The following is an 18188-nucleotide window of genomic DNA, read 5'->3' as shown; positions in this document are numbered from 1 at the left end:
AAAAGACAGGAAATATAGTGAGGATGTGGCAAAAAAGGAGCCCTTCCTTATGTATTGTTGGTGACAATATAAACTTGAAGAGCTATCGTGGAAAACAGTATGGAGGTTTCTCCAAAAATTAAAAAACAGAAATATAATAATATTTATATATATTATATAATATAACTTATATAATAATATAATAATATAATTAATATATTATATATAATATATTATATAATATAATAATATAATAATTCTAATACGTATTTACCCAAAGAAAATGAAAACACTAACTTGAAAATATATATGCACGTCTGTATTTATTACAGCATTATTAACAATAGCCAAGATGTGAAGCAACCTAAGTGTCCATTGATGAGATGAATGGATAAAGAAGGGGCATATCTATACCCTATGGAATATTACACAGCCATAAAAAGAACAAGATCTTATCATTTGTGATAATATGGATGGACCTAGAAGATATTATGCTGAGTGAAATAAGTCAGACTTAAAAAGACAAATAACATATGATTTCATATACATGAAATCTAAAAACCAAAACAAATGAATAAAGAAAGAAATAAAAAGCAGAATCAGACCTATGAATACAGAGAACAAACTGGTAGTTAACAGAGGCGGGTGGCTGGAAGGATTCAGCAAAATAGGTGAAGGGAAGTGGGAGATATAGGCTTCCAGTTATGGAATGAGAAAATAATAGGAATACAAGTTACAGCATAGGGAATATAGTAAATGACACTGTAATAGCGTTGTATAATGACAGATGGTAGCTACAATTGTGTTGAGCATAGTATAGAGAAGTTAAATCACTATGCTGTACATCTGATAAAACTAGCATCCAAAAGAATTTTTAAATATATAAACAGGACCAGAGATAGAGGATGTAAAGAGGGAAAATGTAGGAAGAAATAAATTCAGGAGATGGAGAAATATGGACTAGTTCTAAGCATAACCACTGTAATTTATTAAATTTCAGTTATAGGGATTTCAAAAATCTTAGCTGATTCCCAAACACTACAGCCATTTAAATCTTGTGTTTTAAGTGCTAAATAAAAATTATCTTAAAAAGGCTTAATATTCAAAATATATAAGGTAATCCTAGAACTCAATAGCAAAAACATAAAAACTTAAAGAATGGACAAAGTATCTAAATACATATTTCTCCAAAGAAGACATACAAATGGGCAACAAGTAAGATGTTCAATTTCACTAGGCATTAGGAAAATACACAACAAAACCATGGTGAGATATAGTTCACCTAATAGTCATTAGGATGACTATTATCAAAAACACAAGAGATAACAAATGCTATCAAGGATATACAGAAAAAGGAATTTTTGATGGGAATATAAATTGATACAGCAACTATGGAAAACTAACAGAGTCAAAGTTTGAGGTTCCTCAATATATTAAAAATAGAGCTATCATATAATGCAACAACCCCACTTCTGCATATTTATCCAAAAGAACTGATATCAGGATCTCAGAATTGACATCAGGATCTCAGAGTGATACTAACATTTGCATGTTCATTGCCGCCTTATCCACAACAGCCAACATTTTGGGGGAAAAAACCTCAAATACCCATCAACAGATGAATGTACAAAGAAAATGTAGTATACACATACCACAGGATATTATTCAGCTTTTAAAAGAAGGAAATTTTGCCATTTGCTATCATGTGGATGAACCTAGAGGACATTATGCTAAGTGAAGTGAGACAGACATAAAAGAACAAATACTGCATGATCCCTCTTATGTCAGGAATCTAATAGTAAAGCTCATAGAAACAGAATCCAGTGGTGGTTACCAGGACTCAGAGGAGGAAGAATTGGGGAGATAGTGGTTAAAAGGTATATAGTTTTAGTTATACAAGATAAATAAATCCCAGAACTCTGCTGTACAGCATCGTGCATATAGATAACAATACTGTATACTGCAGTCTTTGTTAAGAGAGTAGATCTTTTGCTAAAGATCACACACACACAAAAGGAGAGGAAACTTTTGTTTTTTTTTTTTAAGATTTTCTTTTTTTCTTTTATTTGAGAGAGAGAGTATGAGCAGTGGGTGGGGAAAGGCAGAGGGAGAGAAATTCTCAAGCAGACTCTCACTAAGCATAGAGCCTGACTTGGGGCTCGATCCCAGGACCCTGAGATTATGACCTGAGCCAAAATTAAAAGTCAGGTGCTTAACCAACTCAGTCACCCAGGTACTCCTGGAGGAGAAACTTTTAGCTGGAATGGCTAAGTTTATAGCATTGCTTATGGTAATTGTTTCACTGGTATATACTTATCTTCAGTAAGTGTACATTAAACATGGATAATTTTTTGTATGTCAGTCATGGCTTGATAATACACAAAAGGACACAAGCTACACATTCCCCCTCCCCCGTAGATATATCCATACACATATCTATGCTTGTTTGTCGAATGCCAAGCTGAGAGCTGTTATTGACACAGGATGCTTAAACTTTAGTACAGGATGCCAAGTAATTAGATAAGTGATATTAGACCATCATTTATAGACCTGTGCAGTCATGAATGACACTGTCAGCTGAAACAAGGACAAATGACTGAAAACCAGCAGTTCATAGAAGCCCCTGAACAGCACAGCACCTGCAAAAGTTAACATAAACACCAGTCCAGCACAAAATTCCAATAGAATTTTGAAACAATTACTGGCTGTTTCTTTCTAGCAGCAGTCAGTATTAATAAGACAATTCCTGAGCCAAGTCAATAAACTCACAGAAAATGTTATTTTCCCATATGTGCCCTTTCAGGGAAGAAAATTACAGTAATAGTTATCTTTATCAGAGCAGTGCAAACATGTCCTATCAGAGAAAATGCTATCACTTAACAATGGCTTAAACTGTTCATTCAAGTAACAAGCATAATTTTCTAATTCATTGTTGAGAGTCTATGATTTTTCCTATTTTAATTTTAATTAAATGTTTTAAATAACTGAATATTTATATCTCTAATTTAAAAAATCTTGAAACACTCTGTGATCCAGACAAATGATTTGTCTTCTTTAACTTGTCTTTGCTTCATATGTAAATAAGAAATGTCTATATACTTAAGACACATCAAATTCGATTTTTAAAAGGTTCTAAAAAGCACATTTCAATGAATTTTTCTATTTTAAAATAATTCTGTAGCATAAATGTTTTCTCAAGTTAAAAACACAATTTGGGAAATAATGCTTTTGGGCATATGTAAAATAAATTTTAATGTGTTCCCATTTGGCATGGTTAATTTCAAATAAAAATCAGTAAAATTAAGATTTAGATAAACCAAAAATGTATTACCTGTATAAAATAGTTTATACAGTTTATTTAGAAAATGCAATACAATTCAAGTTATAAAATGATTTGTGGCATCAGTATATAAAATAATATTGGCCAAACATATGTGCTTGTCTTTTCATACAAATAATTACACTAGAGGTATACAAATTGTGGTAATTATTTTATATAATATAGTTTGTCAACACCGCCTAGCAAACCACTGCAAATCATAATAGGTTAAATCCAGAAGATTCATTATTGCCCATGAGACTAGAGGTCAGGGGACACCTGGGTGGCTCAACAGTTGAGCATCTGCCTTCGGCTCGGGGTTCCGGGATCGGGTCCTACATCAAACTCCCCTCGAGGAGCCTGCCTCTTCTTCTGCCTGTGCCTCTGTCTCTCTCTCTGTGTCTCTCATGAATAAATAAATAAAATCTTAAAAAAAAAACAGAAAAGAAAGAGAAAAGAGGTCAGCTTCGTGGTTCTGTTTATCTGCTCCAGGTATGGCTGATCTCAGTTGGTTTTGCTCAAACATCTATCTGCAAACAGCCAGTGGGTCAGATGGGGTTGACTGGTCTAGCGTGGCCTCATGTGGATAATTGAATGGCTCCATTTCATGTGATTTTCCTTATTCCAGGGGGTGCTCGGCCAGACTAGATTTCATGTAAAGGAATGAGTCTGAGATAGTGAACCAAAGCACAATATTTCAAGACCTAGTCCCAGACCTGGTGCACCATCTCCTCTGTCATGTTCTAGTGGTCAAAGTAAGTTACAAGTCAGTTCAATTTGGAGTGGGAGAAGAAACTCCACTTCTTGATGGAAAAACCTATAAAGTCACATGGCAAGAATCACATATATAGGATAAGGGAAGGAATTGAGGCCATTTTGATAATCATTTGATCACAATGTCTAAATTTCAAATAAGGGAACTGCAAGAAATACAGAAATTTGAAAATTGTCAATAGTACAATTTTTCAACTACAATCTAAGTGTTCTGGTTTTAAGTCTAAAAATATTACATATCTGGTAAGATTGTTCAATATGTCCTCAAAAATACTTTAAACAAAATCTAATATCAATTGTCAAAACAGGAAAAAAATTAGATCCTATATTAAATTATTGTTAGCACCACAGTGTGAGATAAGATTTTTAAAAAGAAACAAACAAGCAACTACATCAGAATATTTACCATATGGGTTGCTAGAAGAGTGGGAAGTGTACCCAACAAAAGGACTCTGGTACAAACAATCTCAGTATCAGCAGTGTCCTACTGCTAGAATACAATTATAATAATTTTTACTTCATTAATCTGCAAACCTAATTATTTTCACAAAATATCCCAGCAGTTTCAAACTACTTCTTGTAAATATTTATATCTTAAAGTAATAGTTTGTTTTTCCTTGCAACTTCATTACTCCCATAAAGCATACATTAAGTGGGAAAAAAAGTGTAAAATAAATTGAATAAAATCTAATTGGGTCTATCAAGTGAAAACAAATTATATCTCAGAGTAAATCTAGCTACTTATATAGTCAAAATCCACAAGATGGGATGGTCTCTACTACTTGACTGGATGTCACACATCCTGCAGAAAACCCAGGCATATTTCAACTAGAAGTAGTAGTGAGTCATGAGTTTTTTCTTTTTTTGAAGGGAAAAAAAGCCTTTATTAATAAATAGTTTACAATGAAATAAATAGAGTGACAGTTTGTTGGGGAATAAAACTCAGGCAGGACCTCAGTGTCTCCACCCCAGCTCTAGCTCTCAGTCTCTGCTGGCCAGTTTGGATGAGGAGGCCTTGGTGGGCATGCCAGCCCTCCTTGGGCCCCTGGGGGCCTCTGTCTTCCTGGCCAGGTGTTCAGGCAGCGTCTTAGACCTGCCACCATTCGGAGGAGCAGCAGCTTTGGCTTTAGGTCCCTCCTTGGCCGCATGGGCAACAACTTCTTTAGGGACATGGTTTTCCTTCTTGGCTGGAGAAGCAGCACCATTCTTGCCCTTGGGGATGGTAGATTTTGAATTCCGACTCCCAACTTTTGTTTTCCTGGGGGTCTCACCACCTTGGCTATTCCTCCTGCCTTTGACCTTTGACTTCCCACTGGGCCCCGTGGCTCTGGGAAGGGCCTGCGTGGCCTTGTCTGGCTGTTGGGAGACATTCCTGGCCTCACTCACTCTTGCCTCTTGGTTTTTGGTCTGGCTGCCTTTCTCGGGAGTCTTCTTCTTGGCTGTACCTGGTTTGGGAGAAGCAGTCCTCGCCTCTCCTAGGAAGGAAGGTAAACTAGGATATAGAATGTTATTTTGCAGAGGTTTGGCATTAACACACGCATTCCAGAAGCTGTAAAGTTAAGTGACACAATATGTTGGTTACCTACTACTGTGTTACAAAGCACTCATATGTTTATTTACTTAAAATAGCTATCTATTTGGCCTGCAATTCCGTGGTTTAGGAATTTAGCCTAAACTCAGGAGGGATATTCTCCTGCTGAGAGTGGGATCCCTTACAATTTGCAGTTAGCTAAGGGTTGCCTGTGAGTTGTCTTTTGCTATCTTGGCTGGGCTCTCTCACATGTATATGGAACCTCAGCTGGAGCTTCTGGGTAACAACTCTGGTTATGTTATCTTTCATCCTCCAATTCTCTAGTTTGGGCTTATTCAGATGAAAGGCAGGCGTGCAAAAAAACCCAAGTATAAATCCATGTGGTCTTGTAAGGTCTGTGCTTGGAATCGAGACTCATAATTACTAACTCAATGGATTGGCCAAAGTCACAAAGCCATAAAGGCAGGTGAAAGGGGCAGAAAAATACAGTCCACTTGAGAAGAGTTGTAAGCACATTACAAAATGCACTGATACAAATAGAGGAAGGTTTGTGGCCAGTTTTGCAAACAACCCTCTACAAAACAATAGTTCACATTTTCTGAGAGGATGATGAGATGGTAGATAGAGGCCAGACATGCTTCTAAGCACCTTTCAATACAAAGGACAGTCCCTCACAACAAAATAATTATCCAACCCAAAATATCAATAGTCAGAGGTTGAGAAACACTGACAGAGGGAGCATAACTCCAAATTATTCTGTTCTGGATACATAATAGATTCTATAATAAAATGTAAGAATGCATTACTTTAGGTAATTTATTTTGGGTACTCATAGACTTGAATAGCATGTATGCACTGCATTACTCTGTTTTCATTGATTTAATTGTTCTGGTACTACATTATAAACCTATTTTCATTTCTTACAATTCCTTTCCAGATTTTCTTATAGGTAGGCATATTTTGATTGATTGACAATAAATTAATTCTGCATTTGTTGTTCTTTTCCCAAAATGATAATAATAAAAGGTTTCCAGGTTGCTATATAATCTTCAAAATTAAAATAGGCCTTAATAATACTCATAATCTTTCCAATTTATTCCAATGATTCTAGATACTTAGTTAACTTGATTGTTCAAATAATAAGTTTATATACAAGCAAATATACATATATAGTTATGTTATTTTTTTTTGCTTAGTAAATTATATGTGGATTGTAAGTTAAAGCATAAAGAGCTTTCTGATGCTTGAGCAACATTGTCAACTTGATTTCTATTGAATTAAAGACCTCACCTCCATCAACATATATATATATTTTATTATTTTTTTAATATTTTATGTATTTATTCATGAGACACAGAGAGGCAGAGACACAGGCAGAGGGAGAAACAGGCTCCATGCAGGGAGCCCGACGTGGGACTCAATCCCGGGACTCCAGGATCACACCTTGGGCCAAAGGCAGGCGCTAAACCACTGAGCCACCCAGGGATCCCCCTGTATATATATTTTATTCCAAGATTTATAGCATCAATTATTAATATAATTTTAATTTTCCCTAACCTGCAATGCAAAAATCTATCATGTGGTTGCTTAATTTGCAACTCTCTAACCTTTAGTAAATTTGAATATATTTTCTTATATCTCTTTATAGCTAAGAGACTTTGGCAAATTACTTAACCTTGATGAGCCCATCAAATATAGATAAAAGGAATACATACTTCAGAGTATACCAGAAAGTGTATGTAGAGCACTTAGTTCAGTGCCTGAAAAATAGTGTTCAATAAATGTTGACTTTCAGTGTTTAAGTTAATAATATTTTAAAATAATTCTCTCTTGTATATTTTTTCCTTGGTCTTTATCCATTTGTCTATAGAGGGCATAATATTCTTTCATCAATCTGTATATGTCAATAAATTTAAGATATTAATTCATTTTTCATAATTACTCTAAAATACTATTTTCTCACATTTCTTTCTGTACATGAAGTCTTCTGGAAAGTATAATCACATTATTTCCATCAATGTTCTACAAAGCAGGTGTCACAGGGTAAAGTACACACCACTATAATGAAATGGTAATTTTAAAAATGCTTATGTTCATGGGACGCCTGGGTGGCTCAGCAGTTTAGCGCCTGCCTTTGGCCCAGGGCGTGATCCTGGAGTCCTGGGGATCGAATCCCACATTGGGCTCCCTGCATGGAGCCTGTTTCTCTCTTTCTCTCTGCCTGTGTCTCTGCCTCCCTTTCTCTCTCTCTGTCTCATGAATAAATAAATAAAATCTTTTAAATAAATAAATAAATAAATAAATAAATAAATAAATAAATAAAGCTTATGTTCCATAACGGAATCTCCAGAATGTCATCTTAATATATGGTCTTGTCTTACTTACTACTTCTATCAATGGCATAGATACCATATTGATTAACTTTGTGCTTGACACGAAACTAAGAAGTAGATCTAATTTAGACATTAGGTTTTGGATACAAAATGATCTTGACAAGCTGAAATGATACGCCAAATAAAATTCAACTCAACAAAGACTTATTGAATGTCAGGAATGTGCAAGATATTGTGTTTACTATAGAAAGCTATTTATACTGAATTCTAAATAAGTCAGTTACACGTTGTGAAGCAAGAATACTATTCATATTTATATGAGTACCAAACATAAATTAATTACCTTAAAGTAACATTCTTTCAGGCTGTATTAAACAAACTATATTTACCTGGAACAGAATAATCCAGAGTCCCATTCTCTACCTCAGGGTTTCTCAACCTTGAAACTACTGACAACTTGGAGTGAATAATTCTTTGAGTGCCTTCACTGTACAGTATAAGATTTTAGCTGCATCTCTGTCTTCTAGAAACCAGTATCATCCCTCAGTGTGTGAACCTAAAATCTCTCCACACATTGCCAGATGTCCCCTGAAGAGTTAAATGACTCTGAGAACCACTGGCATATAAGTTCATCCGCCCACTTTGATACCTGTCTTAAAAACAGACATTAACAGATTAGGTAAGAATCAAAATGGCAGAGGACCTCATACACATGTCAAAACAGGAATGTCTTTTCATTGTTGCTCTCTTAATGGGTTTGTCCAGAAAGCAAAAGCTTCCCACATTGCTTACAATTTTTTACCACTTCTTGTATGAAACTACTATCACCAGGTAGTTCATCCACATTCACCGACTGTGTTCCTACTAGTGCCAGGCACAGGGCATATGGGGCTGCACACAGGAGCTTCTGTGCCTCAAGGGCATTAGATTCTAACAATTACTTGTAAATACATATCTAATCAACTTCAATTGTGCATAGAGCTCTTGATGGGAAGCATCCTGTACTATGAGAAGATATAATAAAATGCTTTAGCCTAAACTGTGGATTTGGGGGAGGATTTCTAGAGCGAAAATAATGTTCAATTTGAGACTCGAAAGAATAGTTAAGTTTGAAGTCATGGAATTAGGGACAGGACCATTCCAAGCAGAGAAAACCCCACATGTGACAATCCAAGATGGACCTCAGAAAAACCCAAGTGGCTCAAATACAGTGAGAGAGGCAAAGAGTAGGGCAAGGGGACTGCAGATCACACTGGATGTTTTGAGGGCATGTTGATATTTCAGAGTATAAAACAATTAAAAACCATTAAAGGGTTGTAAGGAGAGAAGAGGCATGATCGTATTTACTTCTTCAAACAAAGACCCAGGCCGCTGTGTTTTGTGAAGCCCTGGAAGGTAACTAAGAACCATGGGTGGAAAAAGAACCAGTTTCCAGCTCTCCTAAATATGAAGTTGTTGTCACCCTGTACTTGCTAGAGTGATCAGTATACCCAGGCCAAAATTCCTATATGCAGCACTTATTGATGATGTCAGTGGTTTTGAAAATGGTCAATGTTTTAAGAAGCCTTTGTGTCCTCAACAAAAATGTTTGTTCTGACTTTTGAATGTTCTGGGGTTGTTTTTTTTTTTTCTTTATGATCATTAACCTTGTAAGAGGTTGTAAAGCCAATACTGATCTATTGTAATGGTGTTGAAATTGGTCATTCTATTCTAAAAGAATATCTGACATCATTGCTTAAAAATACCTTTCTTTGCTTAAGTTATTCTTATGCACACATTAAAATCAAAAGGGACTTTGGTTTTAAGTCCACAGAATTTTATCCATGTATAATTGTGCCTGATTATGCTTTTGTCAATACAAATTTGAGAGCAAATAAGTAAACATTCAGCAATATGTGTAAATCTCCTTCCATTTCTCCTTGCTACTATGAATTAATTAAATAACAAATTTTCACACATGATTTATATATAATTTTCTGTGTTCTAGTTGAGCAAAAATTTCCCACTTTTTTTGATTCAGAATATAAAACCAAATGAATACCGCCACAAACCTCTCTAGTAAAGTTCACTCAACTTTAAATCACATTCATCTTTAAATCATAATTCATCTTTGCACAATGGCAGCATCAGGATTCCTGGGCTTAGTGTCAATCACAACTATTCCTGTTTAGAATAATCATAATTCCCCTAAAATGAAATGTTTAAACAGAGCTTTATAATCTACTATCTCACCAAAAATGCAGATGCTTTCACTAATTAGAGTCATATAGGTAAATGGCAGACCACTCATTTACTTTTGAATTTTTATCTTGCTGTTGGGAAGAGATCTAGGTTTTTGGCATCAAGGACAGGAGAGAGTAAATCCCCCAGTCTTACCACTTATGAATCACAGAATGGGCAGTTTCTCACCTTTAAAATAGTCATCTTTGGGATCCGTGGGTGGTGCAGCGGTTTAGCGCCTGCCTTTGGCCCAGGGCGTGATCCTGGAGACCCGGGATCGAATCCCACATCGGGCTCCTGGTGCATGGAGCCTGCTTCTCCCTCTGCCTATGTCTCTGCCTCTCTCTCTCTCTCTGTGTGACTATCATAAATAAAAAAAGTTAAAATAGTCATCTTTGAGTATAAAGAGTTCTCATGAGGAAGGAAAGATTAGCAAAGTGCATTTATTACACAATCAAAATTAATTTTGTTTCTCTTATAGATGGAAATTTTATTTGTAGCATCATTAGCAGTTGGCTAGCCAAATGTCTTGTCATTTATGGAATAAAATGTAAGAAGATGGGAACATGTCATTTTGAAAACTAAAAGGTACCAACTAGTATATTATAATCCAACTTACTTCAATCTTTTCATTTCCATCAATCCAGGAATAAAATACTATAGTGACATGATAGATACTTAGAGGCAAATTGTACCCACACTGTGAAGCAATGAAAAGTTTTTCTGATATCATATCCCATTTTGAGATATATGTCCCCATCCAACCAGGAACACCATCTACACCCCTGCATTGTCACTCAGGTAATCCTGCTGGTTTCTCATACATTTCCCTCTAAATCTGTTTTCGGATCTTCATCACTTTCACCGTGACTAGGTGTCTAAACTCCTGAGGTTGCTTTACTTCTCTTCTCTGCCCCCTCAACTGGCATTCCACAAGGTAACAATAGTTCGGCTTTGGGGGAATATAGACATACGTTTCACAGTTATGCTACCTAAGGACCGTTATTTCTCCTATATTCCCAGCCTGCCACATGGAAACAAAAGAGGTTTGACTACCACAGAAAAATCCTCAGGCAAAGAAAAGTGGACGCTGGCAATTGGAAATTAAGTGAAAGTGTAAAAGGTCAAAGGATTTGGGCCAGGTACCAACAGTATCTACTACAGAATTAGAAAAAACTTTCATGATATATTACAAATGCATGCAAACACATACACACACACACACACATTCCCTCACACACTTGTGTATACATAATATAGGGTATATGCTAGAACCTTCCATTTCTTTACATAGCAAATGAGGCAAAATTACTCCATATATAAAAAATACGGTACCGAGGAATTCAGAATTTCAGTTAAACTATTTTAACAAATGTTTTCTTTATGTTCAACTTTGCCCCCTTTCATACTTGGTTTTTATAGTACAAAAGTAGATGTTTTAAGGTGATTAGAATGTATACCAATCCGATCCTGAAGATGCTGAAGGCATTTAGATTATGCAAATGTTCTCAATATTGGTAAAGGTTAGGTCACATGATTTAATGAATTCTCATTTTGTAAACTGATTCAAAAGCTCCAGGCCAAGAAGAAAGTTTCCATGGAAAGTACAAGAAGAATTTAATGAAGCAAAACAGGTAATTGCTCTGATAAAGACAAGAGAAAGGGCCTCTAAGCTCCCCGATGTGATTGAACACACAGCGATATGCAACATGATTTAATTAACATTTGCTTTGGATTGAGGCAGAATCAATGATTAGATTCAACACAATAAATTTCATAATGTTTAAATTTTCTTAAATTTCTAATACATCATAATTTGGCTAAGCCATTTGATGATGTTAACATTTAACCAAATTTAAAGATATGTTGATTTTAAATCGTGATTAGTAGCAATATATTTACTAAATTGGGGAAATAAATAATTTTTATGCATTTAAAAAAAACTAATTAGAAAACCTACAAGGGGGACGCCTGTGTGGCTCAGCGGTTGAGCGCCTGCCTTCCACCCAGGGCGTGATCCTGAGATCCGGCATCAAGTCCCGCATCAGGCTCCCTGCATGAAGCCTGCTTCTCTCTCTCTGCCTGTGTCTCTGCCTCTCTCTCTTTCTCTGTGTCTCCCATGAATAAATAAATAAATCTTAAAAAAAAAAAAAAAGAAAACCTACAAGGTAGCCCTTTTCATATTTAGTTTATTCAAATGAAAACTGCCTACATTTTCTTTTCAACATACAGTATAACAACCTACTCTTATGCCTTTTTATAGAAAAAATAATCCAAGATGGCAGTTTTTCTTTTGTCATTGTATCTAATTGTATTAATCTGGATTTCTTTTAAAATATTCCATAATTAAAAAAATAAAATAAAATAAAATATTCCATAATTTAGACATTATATTTACAATTAATGAGAAATTTACAAATCTATTACAAACACACTAATAAGTAGAATTTATAAACTATATGTTCACATGCACCTATTTCCATATAAATATTAAGTTACATACATTAATTCATGTTCTTTGCTGCTTATATAACAAGATTTGCTTTGGGGTCACTAATATTTTAATGATCATAATTTTCAGGAAGCTGCACATCCTTTCTCTTTTTTGTTTAGCAAATTTATTCTCATTTTTATGAGCATCATAATATTTTTATATGCAAGAATTCATATTATAAATTATATACATTTTTAGAATGCCTGGCATAAAACTTAATTTCAGCTGATAAGCATATTACAGATAATGTAGAAGAAAAATTAATCTTTCTAAACAGTAGCTCATAATAGATAGTTCATGTTACAGTGACTCAGAAATATCAGTAAACAAAAAGCATTTTTTATTAAATAAACTAATAAAATTAACAGAGGAGGAGTTACAATGACAGAGCAGTAGGGGGACCCTAAGCTTGTCTCCTCCCTGGATTACAGCTAGATCAACATCCAACTATTTTGAACAACTAGGAATATGATCTGAGGATTATGAAAACAATCTGCACAGTTGGAGGGAGAGAAGGCAGCAGATTGGAGGCTCAGAGCTGTGAATTGGAGAGGAGAGCCGAGGAACCACATGGGGAAGGAACCTTTTTTGTGAAGCAAGGTCAGGGAGAGGGAGAGAGCAGAAGAGAATGCAATAGATGAGGATTAACCAGCTGCAGTCAGGAGAGCCCCTGGGTCGCAGTGGAAGAGTTGGCTCCCCTTCCTGGAGTACATTTGGAAGAGCCTATTTTGCCTCTTCAAGGACAAGAGACCAGCTAGGAGCCATTGAGCAGCACTCAGCAGCAGGGACAGAGGTGTGCACAAAGGGCAGATAACCTTGTACCAGCTTTCACTGTGAGCCACAATAGGCTTAAACCACCCTGTGCACACTGAGCGGCTGCTTTTCTGGGACACAGCTGAGCAGAGTGCAGACAGCAGAATGCAGGTAACCTGGTTGCTGCTTTTCTCTGTCAGCCACAGTAGATTCAAGGCTCTGTGCAACTGCTTTTCTGAGACAGGATAGTGTTGGGCATGATGTAAGATTCTTTCCCAGGGCAGGGGAGTGGGTCCACACCTTGGAAGCCCTTTAAAAAACTTAAAGTTTTGAATCCCAGCCACCAGCCAGATAGAAAATACAGATCTGTGGTGCCTACAGCCTGGGAACAGATAAGTTAAGGGCAGGGATCTGATGAAAGCCTGGGGATTGCTCACTTTTCAGTCAGGGCCTCCTGAACAGTGGTGGCCAGGAGGTCCCCTCCTCAGAGACAGGAGGGCAGCCTAAAGTCATCTTCCTCCACCACCACCCTCCCCCTACCCCTGCCACCAACGCAGTAGGACTTCGGAGAAAAACACAGCACCTCCAGTGGAGGCTGGAGTCCCTTATGCTAACCAACCCCCTAACTCTGTACCTGGCAAGGGCTTCTTTATAAGGATAAGATTGGGTGTCAGCTAGTCTAGCTGAAGTCTCCCTCAGAAGACCAATCAATACAGGCCTCCTGCATGTACCAAGTCTACTGATTAAAGAGTGTTCCACAACGTCAGCTTCTAGTGGAAATAGGACCAGGCTGGCTTTTTCTTTTCTTTTCTTTTCTTTTTTTTTTTTTCTGAATTTTAACATTTCCTAATTATTTATTTATTTTATTTCTTATTATTTATTTATTTTTTATTATATATATATTCCTTTTTTCTTTATCTTTTTATGTTTTTTTGGTATCAGGCTTATAATTTTTTGTTCATTTATTGGTTTGTCTGTTTCCTTCTCTTATTTTTTGGATCAGGCTTCTTTTTTCTTTTCTTCTTTGCTTACTATCTTTCCTTCTATTTTCCTTATTCTTTCTAATTGGGCTTATAGTTTTTTAGTTTTCTTTTTTTGTTTAATTTTTATTTATTTATGATAGTCAGAGAGAGAGAGAGAGGCAGAGACATAGGCAGAGGGAGAAGCAGGCTCCATGCACTGGGAGCCCGACGTGGGATTCGATCCCAGGTCTCCAGGATCGTGCCCTGGGCCAAGGGCAGGCGCCAAACCACTGCGCCACCCAGGGTTCCCAGTTTTTTGGTTTTCTGTTTGAATTTTTGTTCCTTTTCTCTTGTCTTGGATGAAGCTTTCTTCTCTCTCTCTCTCTCTCTCTCTCTCTATCTCTCTCTCTCTTCCAGGCTTATCTTAACAAACAAATCAAAATATGCCTCGTTAGAGTTCCAAACTCTCCCCACTACAAGCAAAGAGGTACTCCATAGAGGACGAAGTAGTGGAAAAGAGCAGCCAAAATGAGATAACAGAGTGTACACAGCATATTCCAGAAATACTTCCTGAAGTTTTTATTATTGCTGTTATTGTTGTTATTGATTTTTTTGTTTTGTTTTGTTTTGTTTTTTTCAATCTTCTTTTCTTTTCCGGACAAAATGATGAGAAGGAAAAATTCACCCCAAAGAAAGAATAAGAGGCAATACTCAAAGACAGTGATTTAGCCAATACAGATATAAGTAAGCTGTCTAAAACAGAATTTAAAATGATTATAAACGATTATATATAACGATTATAAGTGATTATAAATTTAAAACAATTATACTAGTTGGGCTTAAAAAAATCATTATATATAACGATTATAAATGATTATAAACTTAAAACAACTATACTAGTTGGGCTTCATAGAAGACACTCTACAGTATCTATTATGTAGAGGTAAAAGAACTAAAATCTAGTCAGGCCGAAATTAAAAATGCTATAACTGAAATGCAGTCCCAAGTGGAGGCCACAAAACAAGGATGAATGAAGCAGAAAAGCGAATTAGTAATATAGAAGATAAAATTATGGAAACTAATGAAGCTGAAAAGAAAAGGAAAAGAAATGAAAATAGACTTTGGAAACTCAGAGATTCCATAAAGCAAAACAATATCCTTATTATAGGAACCCTAGAAGAAGTGCAGGAGCAAATGACAGAAGGTTTATTTGAACAAATTATAGCTGAGAACTTCCCTAATCTGGGGAAGGAAACAGATATTCAAGTCCAAGAGGCACAGAGAACTCCCTTCAAAATCAACAAAAATAGGTCAACATCATGACATATTATGGTGAAACTTGCAAATTACAAAGATAAAAAGAAAATCCTGAAAGCAACTCAGGACAAGAGGTCCTTAACCTACAAGGGTAGACACATAAAGCTGTCAGCAGACCAGTCCACAGAGACCTGGCAGGCTAGAAAGGATTGGCATAATATATTCAGCATGGTAATTGGGAAAAAAAAAATATGCTGCAAGAGAACTTTATTGAGAAAAGCTGTTATTTAGAATAGAAGAAGAAATGAAGAGTTTTCAAGACAAACAAAAACTAAAGGAAGTTGTGAACACTAAAGTAGCCCTGCAAGAAATATTAAACGGGACCCTTTGAGTATAGAGACCAAAAGTAAAAAAGACCAGAAAGGAATAGAGTCAATCTACAGAACAGTGACTTTACAAGTAATACAATGACACTAAATTCATATCTTTCAATAATCACTCTGTAAATGGAATCAGTGTTTCAATCAAGACACAGAGCATCATAATGGATAAAAAAAATTTAAAAATTAAAAAAAACAAGACCCATGAATATGCTACTTACAAGAGACTCACTTTAGATCCATAGTCACCTCCAGATTGAAAGTGAAGGGGTGGAGAAAATGTATCATGTTTATGGACATCTAAAGAAAGCTGGAGTAGCCATTTTTATATAAGACACACTAGATTTTAAACCAAAGACTCTAATAAGAAATGAAGAAAGACACTAAATCATAAAAAGGGGGTCTATCCAACAAGAAGATATAACAATTGTAAATATTTATGCCTCTAACTTGGGAGCAGCCAAATATATAAATCAATTAATAACAATTTTTAAAAATTCATTGATAATAATATAATAAGAGTAGGGGACTTTAACTCCCCACTCCAAGAAACAGACAGATAATCTAAGCAGAAGATCAAAAGGAAACAAGGGTTTTGAATGACACACTGGACTAGATGAACTTAACAGATATATTCAGAGCATTTTAACCTAGCTCAGCACAATACACATTTTTTTTTTTTTTTGAGTGCACATAGAACATTCTCCAGAAGAGATCACATACTGGGTCACAAAACAGGACTCAACCGGTACAGACTAAAATCATACCATGCATACTTTCAAACCACAATACTATGAAACTTGAAGTCAACCACAAGAAAAAAACATTGGAAGGACCACAAATATATGGAAGTTAAAGAACATTCTATAAAAGAATGAATGAGTTAACCAGGAAATTAAAGAAGAATTTAAAAAAATACATGGAAGCAAATGAAAATGAAATTGAAAACACAATATTTCAAAACCTTTGGAATGTGGCAAAAGCAGACCTAAGAGGGAAGTATATCACAAGATAGGCCTTCCTCAAGAAGCAAGAAAAGTTTCAAACACACAAATTAACTTTACACCTAACAGAGCTAGATAAAGAAGAGCAGATGAAGCCTAAATTCAGCAGATGAAGGGGAAAGTAAAGATCAGAGCAGAGTTCAATGATATAGAAATTTTTTTTAAAGCAGGACAGATCAATGAAACTGGGAGCTGATTCTTTGAAAGAATTGACAAGATTGCTAAACCCCTAGACAGACATCAAAATGAAAAGAAAAGGGACCCAAATAAATAAAACCATGAATGAATGAAAGAGGAGAGTTCACAACCAACATTGCAGAGATATAAACAATTATAATAGAATATTATATGCCAACAAATTAGAAAATCTGGAAGAAATGGATAAATCCTAAAAACATGTAAACTAGCAAAACTGAAACAAGAAGAAATAAAAATCTGAACATATCCATAACCAGCAAAAAAATTGAATCAGTAATCAAAAATCTCCCAATGAAAAAGAGCCCAGGGCCAGTTGACTTCTCAGGGGAATTCTACCAAGCATTAAAAGAAGAATACCTATTAACTAAACTGTTCCAAAAAAAATAGAAATGGAAGGACAACTTCCAAACTCATCCTATGACACCAGCATTACCTTGGTCCCAAAACAAAAGACCTCACTAAAAAGGAGATTTCCAGAGCAATATCCCTGATGAACATGGATGCAAAAATTTTCACCAAGATACTAGCTAATAGGATACAACAGTACAAGGATTATTCACCATGATGAAGTGGGATTTATTCCTGGGCTGCAAGGGTAGTTCAACATCTGCAAATCAATCAACGTGATACACCACGTTAATAAAAGAAGGGATAAGAGCCATATAATCTTCTCAATAGATGCAGAAGTTGACTTGAGTTGTTGACTTCGGCCACAGCAACTTCTTACTCGACACATCTCCAGAGGCAAAGGAAACAAAAGCAAAAATGGACTATTGGGACTTCATCAGGATAAAAAGCTTTTGAACAGCAAAGAAAACAGTAAACAAAACCAAAAGACAACCTACAGAATGGGAGAAGATATTCACAAATGATATATCAGATAAAGGGCAAATGTCCAAAATCTATAAAAATCTTATCAAACTCAATATCCAAAAACAAATCCAATCAAGAAATGGGCAGAAGACATGAACAGACATTTCTCCA

At 35.7% G+C, this 18188-nt stretch overlaps 1 long non-coding RNA gene across 7 annotated transcripts in view; it reads right to left on the bottom strand.

Moving 5' to 3' along the window:
- LOC144313047 (uncharacterized) overlaps positions 1-18188 on the bottom strand; it is a 554585-nt gene that overhangs the window by 18409 nt on the left and 517988 nt on the right. For 5 of the 7 annotated variants that reach the window (XR_013378733.1, XR_013378728.1, XR_013378729.1 and 2 more), the window contains 2 exons: positions 10346-10517; positions 4958-5547 (listed from right to left, as the gene is read on the bottom strand). The exons of 1 other annotated variant lie outside the window; for it this stretch is intronic. This is a non-coding gene — a long non-coding RNA (uncharacterized LOC144313047). Of the gene's footprint in view, positions 1-4957; positions 5548-10345; positions 10518-18188 lie in introns of those variants that run through there. One more of the 7 variants, XR_013378734.1, reaches the window with a different exon arrangement.

The sequence above is a fragment of the Canis aureus genome, chromosome 4 (genome assembly GCF_053574225.1).
Source record: "Canis aureus isolate CA01 chromosome 4, VMU_Caureus_v.1.0, whole genome shotgun sequence".
NCBI classification, from domain to species: domain Eukaryota; kingdom Metazoa; phylum Chordata; class Mammalia; order Carnivora; family Canidae; genus Canis; species Canis aureus.
Note: the sequence above shows the minus strand (reverse complement) of the source record. Positions and strands in the feature narration are given on the sequence as shown.